This window comes from Giraffa tippelskirchi, chromosome 8 (assembly GCF_054371585.1).
Source record: "Giraffa tippelskirchi isolate mGirTip1 chromosome 8, T2T-mGirTip1v1.2.pri, whole genome shotgun sequence".
In the NCBI taxonomy this organism is placed as follows: Eukaryota; Metazoa; Chordata; class Mammalia; order Artiodactyla; family Giraffidae; genus Giraffa; species Giraffa tippelskirchi.
The window spans coordinates 23015393-23032487 of NC_137282.1; positions in this window are offsets into that span (position 1 = coordinate 23015393).

A 17095-nucleotide genomic window follows, 5' to 3' on the forward strand; every position below is an offset into this window, starting at 1 on the left:
CATTAAAAGGACTCTACATCATCAAGTGGGATTCATCTCTGAGATGCAAGGATAGTTCAGATTATGCACATTAACTGTGATACACATTAATTAAAAACAAAAGTCACATAATCATTTCAACAGATGCAGAAAAAGTATTTAACAAAATATAACATACTTTCATTATGAAAACTCTATGCAAATTAGATATGGAGAGAACATACCTCAACATATAAACTCCATAGAAAACAAATTCACAGCTAACATTATACTTAGTAGTGAAAACTTGAAAGCTTTTCCCCTTGGATCAGGAACAAGATAAAGATGTATACTCTCATCACTCTTATTCAACATAGTACTGGAAGTTTTAGCCAGAGATACCCAGCAAGAAAAAAAAAATAGGCATTCACATCAGGAGGGAAGAAGTAAAATTTTATTTGAAGATGAAATGATTTTTTTACATAGAAAATCTCAAAGACTCAACCAAAAAAACTGTACCAAAAAAACTGTTGAACTAAATTCAGTAAAGTTATTGAACAATTCAGTAAAGTTGCGGGATGTAAAAATCAACATGCAGAAATTATTTATATTTCTGTATTCTATAACACATCCGAAGAGGAAGTAAAGAAAGCTATCTCATTTCACAATAGCATCAAAATAATAAACTACCTAGAATTACATTTAACCAAGGAAGTGAAAGATCTGTATACTAACAGAAAATACAAAACTATGCTAAAAAGAATACTGAAGAAGACACATACAAATTAAAAGACATTTTGTGTTCACGGATTGGAAGAATTAATAGTTAGAATGTTCATATTATCCAAAGCCATCCATAGAGTGGGATTATGTTCAGTCCAAATTCCAATGGCATTCATCACAGAACAAAAAAAAAAAAAAACAATCCTAAGATTTGTATGAAACCACAAAAGACTCTGAAGAGACAAAGTAATCGTGACAAAGAATAACAAAGCTGGAGGTATCATAATTCCCAATTTCAAACTATATTACAAAACTATAGTTATATATATATATACATATATATATATATATGGAAGGAGAGGGAAGCCTGACTTGCTGCAGTTTATGGGTTTGCAAGGAGTCAGATATGACTTAGCGACTGAACAACAACAAACAGTAATTAAGACAGTATGGTACTGGCATAAAAACAGACTCCTAGAACAACAGAACAGAAAAGAGCCCAGAATTTGGATTCAAATAGTATTTGACAAGGGATCCAAGAACATCCAATAGGAAAAAAATAGTCTCTTCAACAAATGGTGCTGGGAAAACTCAATAAACACATGCAGAAGAATGAAATTAGACCCTTGCCTTACATCACCTACAAACTTACACAAAATGGATCAAAGATTTAACCAAATAAACATGATATCAAAAGCTCTTAGATGAAAACATTGGGGAAAATGCTTGACACTGGTCTTGGCAATGCCTTTTTGGTTAAGACACCAAAAGCACAAACAACAAAAGTAAAATAAATAAATAAATAAATAAATCAGTAAGTGAGACTAAACCATAGTTAAAAGCAAAAGAAGCAATCAACAAGATGAAAAGCAACTTACAGAACAGGAAGAAACATTTGCAAACCATATATTGAGTAAGGGGTTAAAATAACCAAATTAAAGAACTCATAAAACTCAGTAATAACAAAAATAAGCAACCTGATTAAAAATTGGGCAAAGCAACTGTATACACATTTTTTCCAAACAAAACATACAGATGACCAATGGGTCCATAAATAGATGTTCAACATCAGGGAAATACGTATCAAAACCACAAGATATCTCCTCACACCTGTTAGAATAGCTGTCATCAAAAACACAAAAGCTAACAAGTATTGGCAAGTATACAGAGAAAAGGGAACCCTTGTACACTGTTGGTGGGAATGTAAATTGTTACAGCCAACTATGAAAAACAATATGGAGATTCCTTAAAACATTAAAAATACAACTACCACATGACACAGCAATTCCACTTCAGGATATATACACAAAGGAAACGGACTCAGGATCTCAGGAGACACCTGAACTTCCATGAGAATCGGCATTCTCACAATAGCCAAGATACAGAAGCAACCTGTGTCCATGTACAGACAGTGGATAAAAATGTGACATATGAAGGAAATCCTGCCATTTGGGACCAGATGGATGGATCCTGAGCATATGTTAAGAAAGAAAAAGGCAAAAACTATATGATCTCACTTCTATGTGGGATCTTAAAAAGCCAAACTTGTGAAAACAGAGTAAAACTGTGTTACTAGGGGGGCTTGAGGGTCAGGAAATATGAGAGATGTTTAAAGGCACAAAATTGCAACTAGGGAACAAGTCCTGGGGATCTAATGCACAGTGAATATAGACAAATTGTAGTGGAAATCAAACTGGTAAGGCGACTAGCTTTCTATACTCACCGCAAGAAAGAATAATTCTGTGACATGATAGAGGTGCTAACTGTTGCTTCAAAGACAGCCATAACACAACATATAATCAAATCAACATCTGTACACCATAAATTATATGATGTTATACGTAAAATGTACTTCAGTAGAACACATGCAAAAAAATAAGTTGAGAAAAATTAAAGATGTAATAAATTTATTATATATATGGGAGATCCAACCAGTCGATCCTAAAGGAAATCAGTCCTGAATATTCATTGGAAGGGCTGATGCTGAAGCTGAAATTCCAATACTTTTGCCTCCTGATGCGAAGAACTGACTCGTTGGAAAAGACCCTGATGCTGGGAAAGATTGGAGGCAGGAGGAGAAGGGGGCGACAGAGGGTGAGATGGTTGGATGGCATCACCAACTCAATGGACATGAGTTTGAGCAAGCTTCAGGAGTTGGTGATGGACAGGGAAGCCTGGCGTGCTGCAGTCCATGGTGTCGCAAAGAGTCGGACATAACTGAGCAACTGAACTGATGAAAATTTTAGAATCCAAAATTGCTACAATCGGTGAAAACATACCACTTAAAAATGAAATTTTGCCATTTGTAGCAACATGAATACACCTGGAGGGTATTATGCTAAATGAAACAAGTCAGACAGAAAAACAAATACTGTATTATATCACTTATATGTGGAACTGAAAAACTACAACTGATTAGTGAATATAACAAAACAGAAACAGACTCACAGATGCAGAGAAACTAAGGTTACCAGTGGGAAGAGGGGAGGGGCATTATAGGTAAAAGGGAGGACGAGATACAAACTTTTAGGTATAAAATAAACTATATTGTACAAATAGGGAAAATAGCCAATATGTTATAATAACTATAAGTGGAGTATAACCTTTAAAATTGTGAATCAGTATATTATATACCAGCAACTTACATAATATTGTACATCACATGTACTTCAATACAAGAAATATATCCATGCCAAAATAAAATTTAAAAGAACACTTCAAATTGATCATAAACAGAATTATGTGGGTCTTTTGCAAGGAGAAATTACAGAAGAATTAATGGAGATTCCTTTTTCCTGGACAAGAAGATTGAGCAATATAGAGAAGTCAGTTATTCCTAACTCCAACTAAAATAACAATTAGATTCTTTTTAATATCAAAGGATATTAGAACATTTATTTTGATTAATATTTAAGAATTTCTTTAAAATATTTAATAAGAATGTTGTCCATATGCACATATAAAAAAGGGGGAGGGGGAATAGAAAAATATTAAGCAATTGTCGCAGAGTAATACAACGTTGGCTCAGAGGGTAAAGAATCTGCCTAAAATGCCAGAGACCTGGGTTTGATTCCAGGGTTGGGAAGATCCCCGGGTTGGGAAGATCCCCTGGATAAAGAAATGGCAACCCGCTCCAGTATTCTTGCCTGGAAAATGTCATGGACAGAGGAGCCTGGTGGGCTACAGTCCATGGGGTCGTAAAGAATCAGACACAACTGAGCGATGACACACACACACACAATAGGATTAGTATGAGCTTTTGTTTCCTTTCACACTTTTTTTTTTTAAGATGCTCAAAGTCACTAATGATGAAAGGATTACCTTAATCATACCACAAAATAACCAATTTTTATCGAACTGCTTTTTGGACCACAGTCTCTCAAAACCAGTCCTTGAATTATGTTGTGTTCAGTCACATCTGACTCTTTGCAACCCCATGGACTGTAGCCCACCAGGCTTATCTGTCCATGGAAATTTTCAGGCAAAGATACTGGAACAGGTTGCAATTTCCTCCTTAACAGGACCTTCCTGACACAGGGATTGAACCCACATCTCTCTTGTGTCTCCTGCATTGGCAAGGGGATTCCTGGAAACCCATGAATTATGTTGGCTCACATGCATTGGGGCCTGAAAGAGTCAAGTGTCAAAGGCATAGATGCAGAGAGCTAAAGTAAGCTGTACTCTGGTAAAGACCTGATGACACTGAGTTATACTGAAAGGTAATAATACCTCAGAGAGGCAAATAGAATAAATGCAAGAATGCAGTTAAGGAAAAGATTGTGTTTGGAAACGAACAAAACCTGACTATGGAAGATAAGAAAGACACGGTGACTTTTAGGATCCCAAGTTTGTTCAGTTCAGCCGCTCAGTCGTGTCTGACCCTTTGTGACCCCGTGGACTGCAGCACGCCAGGCTTCCCAGTCCATTACCAATTTCCAGAGCTTGCTCAAATTCATGTTCATTGAGTCGGTGATGCCACCCAGTCATCTCATCCTCTATCGTCCCCTTCTCTTCCTGCCTTCAGTCTTTCCCAGCATCAGGGTCTTTTCCAATGAGTCAGTTCTTCATATCAGGTGGCCAAAGGAGTGGAGCTTCAGCATTAGTCCTTCCAATGAATATTCAGGACTGATTTCCTTTAGGATGACTGGTTGGATCTCCTTGCAGTCCAAGGGGCTCTCAAGAGTCTTCTCCAACACCACAGTTCAAAAGCATCAATTCTTTGGCGCTAAGCTTTCTTTATAATCCAACTCTCACATCCATACATGGCTACTGGAAAAACCATAGCTTTGACTAGACAGACCTCTGTCAGAAAAGTAATGTCTGTGCTTTAGACAACGTACTAACTGCTGTCTAGGTTGGTTATAGCTTTTCTTCCAAGGAGCAAGCGTCTTTTAATTTAATGCCTACAGTCACCACCTGCAGTGATTCTGGAGCCCCAAAAATGAAGTCTCTCACTGTTTCCATTGTTTCTCCGTTTGCCATGAAGTGATGGGACTGGATGCCATGATCTTAGTTTTTTGAATGTTGAGTTTAAGTCAGCTTTTTCACTCTCCTCTTTCACTTTCATCAAGAAGCTCTTTAGTTCTTCTTTGCTTTCTGCCATAAGGGTGGTGTCATCTGCATATCTGAGGTTATTGATATTTCTCCTGGCAATCTTGATTCCAGTTTGTGCTTCATTCAGCCTGCATTTCGCATGGTGTACTCGGCATGTAAGTTAAATAAGCAGGGTGGTTGCAACCTAGGTTTGTGGTTGCAACTAAGACATCTGTATTAAAAAAAACCCTTCGAACAAATTTCTGTTATAGTTTATTGGTCTGCAGAGTAGTAATTCTTGTTTTAAGCTGCTTCAATAGATCTAGTACATGCTGTTTCTAGAAAGTACATAAAAGGCACCTAAATTATCAACTTCAAAATTAGTATACGGCAAAAATGTATTGCAAAACCCAAAATAATCTCCATAGCCTAACAAGAAAGGAAACATCCTGATACAGTTTATAATTATACTCTTTTAAACAAAAGGATTATGTGTTAATATAAATATTGTATATATTAAGTGTATGATATACCTTGAAGTATTTACATATGAACCTATTAATCTGTGAGCCCTTGTCATTAGGTATCACTAAGTATCACCATCTGCCAGGTACATAAGCAGATAGGTCAGCCACATCCAGTTAGTCACCTAGTCCCTGATAAACATCTCCCTAATCTATGGACCGCTGTCCATCCCTTCCTCTCTCAAAATGTTTTGTACTTATCACTGTAATATATACCCAGCAGATCTCACTGTGCCTGGCATACAGTAGGTACTTCCACATTTAGTGCCCAAATTAGTTAAAACTCCTAGAATTCAACTTGTTCAATTTTATCATCCCCCATCTTTTTTGGCATTCTAATATTAGAAGAACAGGTGAAAAAGTTGCTACAAAAATATGATGGTTTGAATTTTCATAAGGAGTTTTTCTATTCAAATGTAAAATTGTGCCTATACAATTTTGTCATTTTTACTGTAAACTTCAACCACTTCTCTACGCCAAATATTATATAAGCAGCAGTGTTTAATTAAAATCACCACCATATAGAATTTCCCTTCAATTATACTCATTTTTATCCTATCAAAGAAAACTGCATTCTCAAGTGGCATAACCAAGATGAAAGAAAAGACTAATTAACTTATCTAGTACTATTTCCTTAGAAAAATGTAAAGTGTTACAGTATTTCACTTTCAGTGAATTTCTGCTGTGATTAATATTGCAAAGAGCATAGTTTCTACCTTCTAAGGAGAGAAGATGGAACTAAGGAACATCATTTTTACAGAATAAATTTGGATTTTCTAAAAAGAACAACCACCACCACCTACTGGGCCAGGGGGATGGGGGGGAAGCGCTAAACTTTCTTCTATCTTTGTTCCTTTTCCCCACCAAATTAGCACTATTTTATGCCATTCCAAAAAAGGATAATGCTGTGTTAATCTAGTAAAGAACTAATTTCCAAAACAAGTAGCTAACATATTTAAAGTTACTACATGAATTATAATCTAACTTCAATTGTCATTAAGTGTTAATTCTTCACATTAACAATTTAAATTCTAAATTTTAAAAAGAGAAACACTTAAAAAAATTAATATATATATTTTAATTAACACATAGTTATATAGGTATATAGTCACTATTTTTGTAATTATACTGGCCACCAGAACTAATAAGCTTTTTACACAATACAATGGCTACAGTTAAAAAAATTAATATTAAAAAAAAATTAATATTGTACTCCAGTTTATTGTGGTCGACCAAGCACATTTGTTTTTCACACATGTGTGTTTTTCAAAAGACCCCTGAAACTTCACTACATGTAAAAAAAATTTTTTTTAAAGGCTTGATAACCAGACATGATACCACTTTTCAAGTTTGAGTTCAACAAGACAAAAAGTCATCAGAATCTTCTTAGATTAACAAGAAGAGACAGTTCAGAAGAGGGGAAGTTTTCTGTTGATCCTATTTCAAGTTGACCAAACAAGAACGAGAAAATAAACTCACTTAGAAACATGTTGGTAATCAGGAAAACAGTTCAACAAGCAATGATTAAATTTTTTACCTAGAGGAAGGACACTTGGGACATAGGGTGAAGGTTTACAAGGGAAGATTTTATATTTTTAATACTATTCATTGTCTGAATATGTTTTTGCCAAATTCTTCTGCTACTCTAAAGTAATAAATGAGAAAAAATAAAGTAATAACAGAAAACCTCATAAAGATACAGATGTGAAATATGGTCATGAACCTTTGCTAGGTGAAAAAGGATTAAAGTAGAAAATTATACGTGCATTATCATTCCAACAAAGTAAACAGACTAACAAAGCCTCCATACAAAGGGAAACTCCAAAATGCTTTACTGGACAGTATCTTTAAAAGAGCTATAATAAGAAAAACCACCACCACCAATTCAGCTCTAGATTAGAGGTCAAAAAATTTTTAATCATATTTCCACCATAACCAGGCACATATGACTGAGGGAAAAACAATCCATCACAGAGACCTTTGGGAAGCCACTGATCTAATCTGTAAAAGGAAAGATTTCATTGAGTAATAGTGAAGGGCCCTTCTAGCTTTAAAGGTGCTTTCCCATATGATTCAGAACAAGTTTCCAGGAAATTTTAATGCATTATTACATGATACGTAAAGGCAGCACACAGTCTAGCTCTCTGTTGGATTCCTGAAACTTTTGGAAAAAATGATACTATTTTATTTGAAAACTCCTACCTTGTTTTAACACAGTATTTATCTAGTACTTGAAGTTATTCTCAAACTATTTATAATGTCTCATTTGTATCCTGAATTGAAAAATATCTCTATCTTCATCCAATGTCTGAAATGTTTCTTCATGCATATCAGGTATTTCTGGGCCAGGTTTTATCAAGGTCCATGCTAGCCACTGATAAAAGTGAACTATCTTCGGAAACAAAACTTACTCAGACCTTATGACACTATCTTAATGGAACAGTTAGTTATTAAATGTTATTAATTGGAAATATTTATGAATTGGAAACACTTCTCTTAAAGGCATATTATGTCCTTGCACAGATCACGTTTAGGAAAAAATATTAAAAAATGTGTCTTTAAGGTGAAAGAAAATAGGATGTAGAAGTGAAAAATTGAGGGAAGATATTCAGGTGGATAAGAAAATAAGTGATTTCTGTTTCATCACAGGCATTCCCAACAGCAACAATTTCTTCTTTCTTTTATTAATTTATAAATAGAGAAAAAAGCATGATATATTTCTAATTCCCTTAGTCTTCACACACACAAACAGTGTATGTAGATACACTGAAAACATACGAGAAACCAGTCAGAGGTTAGACTTAGTCTTCATACACACAAACACTCAAAACTAGAAACCAGTCAGAGGTTAAACTAGGGTACAGTGAGATGATCTGGGATTCAGAGAAGGTGCAAGAGGAGTCATGAAGCTTAATGGGTTTTGGTCTAGTTTTTATTTGCTACATTCTTATTTTTTGCTTGTCTTTTTATCATTTCACCCCACTACACTGCATCTCAAAATTCAGAACTTTGGCATTCTCCAGGTATTTCAGATTTCATGTAATTTTTATTTCATCCTTCTGTGGCTTAATTATTTTCCTGAGCCTAAAATTAGGCTATCAATTGTGTCTCAGAAAAATAAATTACCTTCAAAATTATTGTTTTATTCAGGCAATGTTAAATTCTGAGATATTTCTTCAACATGGTTTCAAAAGTAAGATAAGCAATTTGTTTTCACTATCAGCATCACACACACTAATTATGGAATAATGAAAATATCAATGCACTGGCTAATAATGGCTTAGAACCAATCCTTGACAATGAAACTAGGCAAGAAATATAAATGGCAATGGACAAAATAGATGGTGATTTGGTCTCTGTGAAATCCTGCCAGATTATGTATTTATCATTGATTAGGTTTCATGTTGTATTTGGGTCAAAGTCTTGTAAAAACTGTCAAGAAAATACATTGAAGGATTTTATATTGCCAGTGAAATCCTTTCTTAGAAAAATGAGACCAGTATCAGTGACTGCCATGTATTTTCTCACTACAACGAATCACTTTTCTCTAGTGATATGTATTTCCAACATATTAGAATTTGATGCTTTCACCTTGTAAGAGCTGTTTCCTGGTATTGGATCTTAATACACAACAACAGAAACAAAATCAATCTGACCTGAAGAAGTCGATTGCTACTGCTGATTCCCCTTTATTCCAGAATGAGAGTGTCTGAAAATAGAACCCACTTGCCAGGCTTAAGACTGAAAACACAGTTCATATAATACCTTCTCATTCTCCCAAGAATTAATGCTTGCTAGGTTCCACTTTACCCTTAAGCCCTAGTATTTGTTAAGGAAGGTCACCATTTACCATTTGGAGAGATGAATAGAATTACATCATCACAACAGATAGATTGCTGTTGCTCAAATGTTCCTTTTGTTTTATAAAGAGTCAGGAGGGGTGTGTACCTTCAGGGAGAACACATCCAAGCTCCCCTGAACTATCTGGCCAGTCCCCTTCTGCGTCCCCTACCTGCTTTCACAGTGATCAGGACATGAACAGACAATGGCTGCAGGGACCTTTGAAAACCAGCCAGGAGTGTGTGGGAGAAAATTCTGGTTTGAAAGAACTTAGTCTAAACTAACTCCACAAAATCTAAATCAATCAGACACTAAACTAAATCGTGGTGACTTTTACATTAGAATACAAACATTCTTCCATTCTCGTGAGAGAGGCAAATGCATACCTAGGAATTAAATTTTAAAGCTGGTTAAAAGAAAATCCAGTCTTACCCAGGCTGCCAATTCAAAGAACTGGTAGTAATTTTCACTGACGTTTCTACTGGGTGAAAGGTTTATTTCTCTCAGAAGCCTGTTATTTAATTAGTCTGATTTCCGAGAGTGCCAAGAATGCTGCAGGCACTCAGGAGATGCTCAGAGACCAACATCCTCATCATTTTAAAGCAAACAGGTAAGCTGGGAAGTCAGTCTCCTACTAAAGAGCATGAGGGGCTTGAGAGAAGTTATTATTGGTGTTTCTACAATTTTCAGCCATTTGGGGAGACAAGATGACTCTCACTGGCAGGTGTTGGATTATTAGGAAAATTAAGCAGATGGCACTGGCAAACGATGCCTCCCCTTTTCCTCAGCTGCCAGGAATTCCTACCCTCAGGCTTAGCTCCACATACGCTTGTTTAATAGAGCTCCTGCCATTTCAAGGAAACAGAACCTGTGTCATTCAAGCTCACTCAGAACTATGAATAAGTAGCATCATCCACATTGTCCCAGAGTGTTAGGCAAACACCTCTCTGTTTCCTATGTCACTCATACCCACCACCACAGGAGCCAATGAGATGCCTCATGACTCAGAGGAGGAAAGTGCCTGTGTCTCAGCGGCTGTCTCCAGGGTTCAGCACACTGTAAGATGGATCTTGTACCCTATTTGATCACGTGACCCAAAACAGCCAAGCCTCAAGTCTCCGCATGGAGCTAATAGATAACACAACTCCACGCCTAGTATTTTCTATCATCTAAACCCGTTCACTTCAGTAACATCATGTTTGCCTCTTAGCTGTAGGTTCATCTGATTTATCAGCCAGTCTTAAGAGACAGCTCACAAGTTATTGACAGAGAAGCCCATACAGATGCCTAATTAAGGCCATTAACATAATGAAGCCATGAAATTTTATGAATTAAAAGCAATCTGAAAATGCAAATCATCCTAACAAAAAACCAAAATAAAGATCACCTGTGACAGTATCATATATCAGATATACAGATATATAATTAAAATATAATCAATTTCAAAGCTATTACAGTGAACAAAAATGTATTCTTTCAAAGATATATGACACATTTACCATGAACCTACACTATGAGATACACTGGGGCTATGAAATAGAAAGTGACAAATATGGTTCCTGCTCTTGATGAGCTTACAAATGACAAGGAAAAAAGAAAAGCAGATGGCAGTGAAACTGAAATTATGGGCCTATGTGAGTACACACGAAGGGCACCCAACATCTAGAAGGGCAGAGGTGGTAGTGAAATGCCTTGTGATTCCTGAAAGATGGTGGGAGTTTTCCAGGCAAAGCATGCTAATGAGGACTCCTGGCAGAAACCCAAACTTGATGAGAAAGTATAAGTGAGGATATGAAGTTAGTTGAACAAGACTAACACGTCATGGGTGAGAAGAGGAAGGACCAGCGATATGACTGGAGGTGTCCACAGGGTTCATATCATGAGGGAGCCTAAAAGCGTTCTTAAAGACTTGACATTGAGTCTGTTGGCACATCACCGGAGATTCTTAAACAGTGGGAGGCACAGTTAATCTGTATTTTAGCAACAGCGCCTTGACTATCACGTGGAAAATCGATGGAGTTGGGGCAAGCGTGGAGGAAGCTACAACACTCAAGGCAAAACTATGAACTAAAATCAGGGTGATGGAAGTGGGGAGGCGAAGAAGAGTGATTTTATCTTAGAAAAAAGATCCACAAGTTTCCCCGCAGCCCAGTATTTAATGAGAATCACCAGCAGAATTACCTTCACCAAATCCATCTTCCCTTTTTCTTTGTCCATTTGCTGGTACAGATGCTAATTTAATGATAAAAACATGCAAACTGGGTAACTAGTCTTTTTTTCACCAATGGCATGTGGTTACACACACGTACATAGAAACACACACATTTGCCTTTCAATGTATGATTATTGTAATGGTAAGTAGTGGTGATGCTATCATTTATGTACAAAGTAGTAGAACATACCCTCCATTGTTTTTACATTAATATATGTACACAGATCTGCTCACCTGAATACCTGGCAACAATTTAACTGTCAGCCTAGACAAGATCACCTAATCTGGTTCGTGTTTGGATATTAGTACAGGGGAGCCCAGTATTTTGTTCCATTTTTGACCAACTCTGTTAGAATTTTCTCCCAATAAGTTAGGCATGAGCAAAGAGGGGTGGCCTAGATGAAAATGATTCAAGTGGATCTCTAAATGCCACCCCAAACACCTCCCAATGTGGCCCAGGAGAGCTCACAGATATGCTACAAAATAATCAGATTTTTTCAACTTGAGCGCATGCACCCTAGGTGCACAGTGTATACAAACCAACCACAGGGACCTCTGCAACTACGCACAGGCACCCTTGATGCACAGCTGTGTCCTCAAGTAACCTTAGGCAACCGGGAGCCTTTTAAGGGTGCATAAATATTCTGTACATACATACATCTGAGTATAACAGACTGAATTATGGAAAAGACGTGCAATACAGCCTGTTACGTAATTGCAACTGTCAGTCCACGCCCACCCAGATGAAAATGTAAAAAAGCCTTGTCTTGAAAACCCCACATCTTATCATGCTGGTGCCAGAGCCTCTCTTGGCTTGGCCCACCTCTCCTTTGAGGTGTGTTCTTTCTGTTCTTCAATAAACTTGTTTTTCCACAGGTAAGACCTCAGATTCTTTTTTGTGTCCTTACGAAGAACCGAGGCCCACGAGGAAGGGTCCTCTTGGACTCTCCCTATCTGGTAACAACACCATGGCTAATGCTGAAACATGTAACTATTTTCTTTCCTCTTGTCTTACACACAAGGGAAAAAAATAAATAATAAATCAAGGAAGTCCATTTAACCCCCACCATTCACAGTCTAAAAACTTTAGTAGTTTGACCTCTTGATTAAGCCATGGACCTTCCTTAGCTATGTTTTTTTCTCAACTACATGGTAAGATTGACCCATGCTGTTCTACCACTCCATAAGCTACCTTAAACAACAAATCTGGTTCTCTGACATCACCTATGTGGCCAACCTTCATCAACCCTTGTTTTCTAGGATAAAAAGACACCTACTGAAAATACTAAATACTGGACTGTCTTCTCAAAGACTTTCCTTTCTTGAAAGCTATAGAGAGTTTCCATTTGTGTTACCAATCCTGTTTAGATGAGGAGAGTTGTGGTTCATGGGCTAAGTGTCTGCTTTCTAGGTTGTACTTCCAATTCAGAAAACAAACATCTGCTTTTAGCCAACCTCTAGTGCGCACACATGCACACATACACACTTTAAGAGGGAGTGGCCATTAAGCCACATCTATTGCACACAATCTATACCAAGTAATGTCTAATATTTGGCAGTGAAGGAGGTAGAAAATATGTCTGCTCTCATTTCCATATGAGAAATAGGTAACATCCAGGCAACGCAATCATCAAGGAAAAGACACAGTGATGCATGCTACACAGAGAATTCAAACAGGCTATCGTCACTGAGTGAGCACCATCAAGTGGGGAAGAGAGACTTCTCTGAGGAAGTATTGATAACACTGAGTTCGAGGTATGAACGATGACTAGATTACTCCACATCTGCACCTACAGCTGAATTTAGCCTGGAGCGAGTCATGACCATGTATAGGAGTCTTATTTGAAATTCCTGATCATGGCCCTCTCTGGGACCCTTGACAGTGCTACTATGCTCTAATCTTTCTCTATTTCATTTCATTCCTGCTATTAATATTTCTTCAACCCCCTAGTACTTTCTTTTCTTCCTCTCTGCTGAGGCCCCTACTTCTTATCTCACTGAGGAAGCAGAAACGATCGCAGGGGATGTTCCCCAGGCCCCACCGCCATGTCCAGCTGTGCGTGCTGCCGTTTCTCCTGTGGCTCTAGATGAGCGTTTGGACTTCTCCGCAAGGCTACTCATTCGCCTCTGCAACAGATCAGCTGTCCTCGGCTTTACCCTGAGCCCTGGCTTCAGCCCCACCCCCATCTCTTCTCCATCTTCCATGTTTCCTTCTCTCCCTCATCAGTCATCATCCCAATCCTCCTGCACGTGGGAATGTTGTGTTCCCCCCGCCCCACCCCGCAAGGAGGAACAGCCCACCTTCTTATGCTGACGGTAAAGCACACCAAGCTCTGGCCTCCGTGCTTGTATGGCTTTCTCTGCCTCCCCCATCGCCCCCTCATGCTGCTGCAGCCACACTGGTCTCTCTGCTCCTCCTTGCACCTGGCATGGCACACGTCTACCTCAGGGCCTTTGCGCTTCTCATCTTTTTTTCTGCCTTGACCTAGCTTTCTTCAAATCTCTAGGCGACTGACTCTCTCACCTTTTAAGTTCTTTGTTCCCATGTTTCTTGTGAGATAGTCTCTACACCTTATTAAAAACCCTCAACTGTCATTCACTATCTCTTTGCTACTTTCATTTTTCTCTTTCCAATTTGTCACTTGAAATACCAAATATTTGTATATTGTATTGTTTACATATTGTATTGTCTGCCCTCAGATACTCCACTAGAATACAGCTTCTGCAAGGGCAGGATTTTGTTTTAAACACTTAGTTTCCCATTTTGCTTGGTTTTCGTTTATGATTGCATTAACATCACAACGTAGGAGAGAAAAACTGGTGCATATATAGGGTGTCACTAAATGTTGGTTGAAAGAACTGAATGCAGGTGAGAAGGAACTAGTCTTGCAAAGATCGCTGGAAGGAATATTCCAGGCCAGAGGAATGGGTCATACAAAGGCACGGCTGATGGTGATTGCAGCCATGAAATTAAGACACTTGCTCCTTGGAAGGAAGGTTATGACTAACCTTGATAGCATATTTAAAAGCAGAGACATTACTTTGCCAACAAAGGTCTGTCTAGTCAAGGCTATTGTTTTTCCAGTGGTCATGTATGGATGTGAGAATTGGACGGTGAAGAAAGCTGAGCACCGAAGAATTGATGCTTTTGAACTGTGGTGTTGGAGAAGACTCTTGACAGTCCCTTGGACTGCAAGGAGATCCAACCAGTCCATCCTAAAGGAGATCAGCCCTGGGTGTTCATTGGAAGGACTGATGTTGAAGCTGAAACTCCAATACTTTGGCCACCTCATGCGAAGAGTTGACTCATTGGAAAAGACCCTAATGCTGGGAAGGATTGGGGGCAGGAGAAGAGGACGACAGAGGATGAGATAGCTGGATGGCATCACCGACTCGATGGTCATAGGTTTGGGTAAACTCTGGGAGTTGGTGATGGACAGGGAGGCTTGGTGTGCTGCCTTTCATGGGGTTGCAAAGAGTCGGACACGACTGAGTGACTGAACTGAAAGAGGAAAAGCTTGGTGTGGTGGAGGAAACCAGAGAACAGTGTGGTTGCAGCCAAGAGGGGAGAGGATTCTTCCTCCTGCAGAAGAAGGGACAGTGGTCTTTCCCAGTTCCTAAGTGATGCCTGCCTTATCTGATGCTTCTCTCCTTCTGCTAGATACTTAGTGAACTACCTGTTTACACTGCACTTCTGAAACATTCTTCATTTTACTACATAAAGGCTCTTACAGAACCTGTGTGGGACCTCAACACTGCCTTGCTCCTGAAGAATTACAGTCTCCCTCATCTTTGCCCATCACATTTTTCTGAGGACCCAGCCTTTATTTTTTTTGAGACTAAACTTTTTCTACTTGATAATTTTAACCAATATGAAAGTTTTTTTCTTCTTCTAATAAAGTCAGTTCTAGAGAGGCAACTATCAGGTCTTCCATTTGTCCTCTCTAACTGGAAAATCAGGTTACATTTTTATATATAAAATTGATGATTGCTCTCAAATAGAGAAATAGGTCTAACACATAATTCGAGTTTGCAGGGATGTATTGTCAGAACTGTGAAGGATTTGAGATTTTAATCCTACTTTGCAAGCTAACAAGTTAGCCTGCCACAGTGTCATGGATGTAGAAGATATCAGATTTCTCATCATAGATATAGGACAAAGTAGTCAAAAGACTCAAAGCAACTGCTCAAAGCAACAGCAGGAGCCAGAAAAACTGGCTTTTGCTGCTGGTTTCCTGAGCTTCAGTTCCCAGAAAGCAAGTAGCCTGTAGTGGGTTACAGGCATTGTTATAGGAGAAGAACCCTACACCTCGGAAACTGATTTCTAAAAAAAAAAGGAAAGTAAAGAAAGAAAAGTAAGTTTAAGTAAGCATGTTTGCCCTTTGTTCCAAATGAGAGCATTGCCTTTATTACACTGGTAAGTAAATACGCCTCCCCTTTGCTCCAGAGAGACAAACGGTATCTTCTACAGCTGCTTTCTGTATAAGTATCCTTTAAAAGAATCTAGAATGAAGGCAAATCAGTGCCTTAGTCACAGAATGTACAGAAATGAGAGAGACCAATGAGGAGTCATCTGCTAATGATACCTGCCCCTCATTTCTTTTGTGGACCATTCTTAAAGTCTTTACTGACTTTGTTACAACATCACTTCTGTTTTTATGTTTTGATTTTTTTGGCTGCAAGGCATGGGGGAACTTAGCTCCCCTGCCAGGGATCAAACTCAAACTCCCTGCATTGGAAGGCAAAGTTTAACCATTGGACTGCCAGGGAAGTAACTCTGCCCCTCATTTCTATACCATCTTGGCTTCTGATGAATTTCCCATATGCCACTATGACAGCCACTTTGCTATGTGACTGACAGGCTGGGACCAACCTCTTTCATGTGCCTCGGGTAACATTTCACTGAGACTATTAGCGACAGAACTCTAAGTGGCAGAAATGACCTTGACCACCATGGCCTCCAGAATCCCAGACCCAACCATCTGAACAAATCCCACAGACCATCAGGGTTTACATTAGAACATCAGATAGCATCTGAAGTTTCTGTATCAATCTTTCTCCCTAGCCCAAAACATTCAGCCAAGTACAATGGGAGGCATTAACACTGGCACAGACTCAGCCTTGGTCTGCAAGGAGAAAGAACAGGACAATCAGTCCTTTGTAACAACCCAGACCAATGAGCTGAAACTGAACTGTGGTCTTTCAGAGTCAAGTCTACATCACTGGTCACTGCAGATAAAATCAGGGACAGATTTTACCATTTCTAAATGGAAGATCCCCAATGCACAGCTCACTTCCTGCAAGT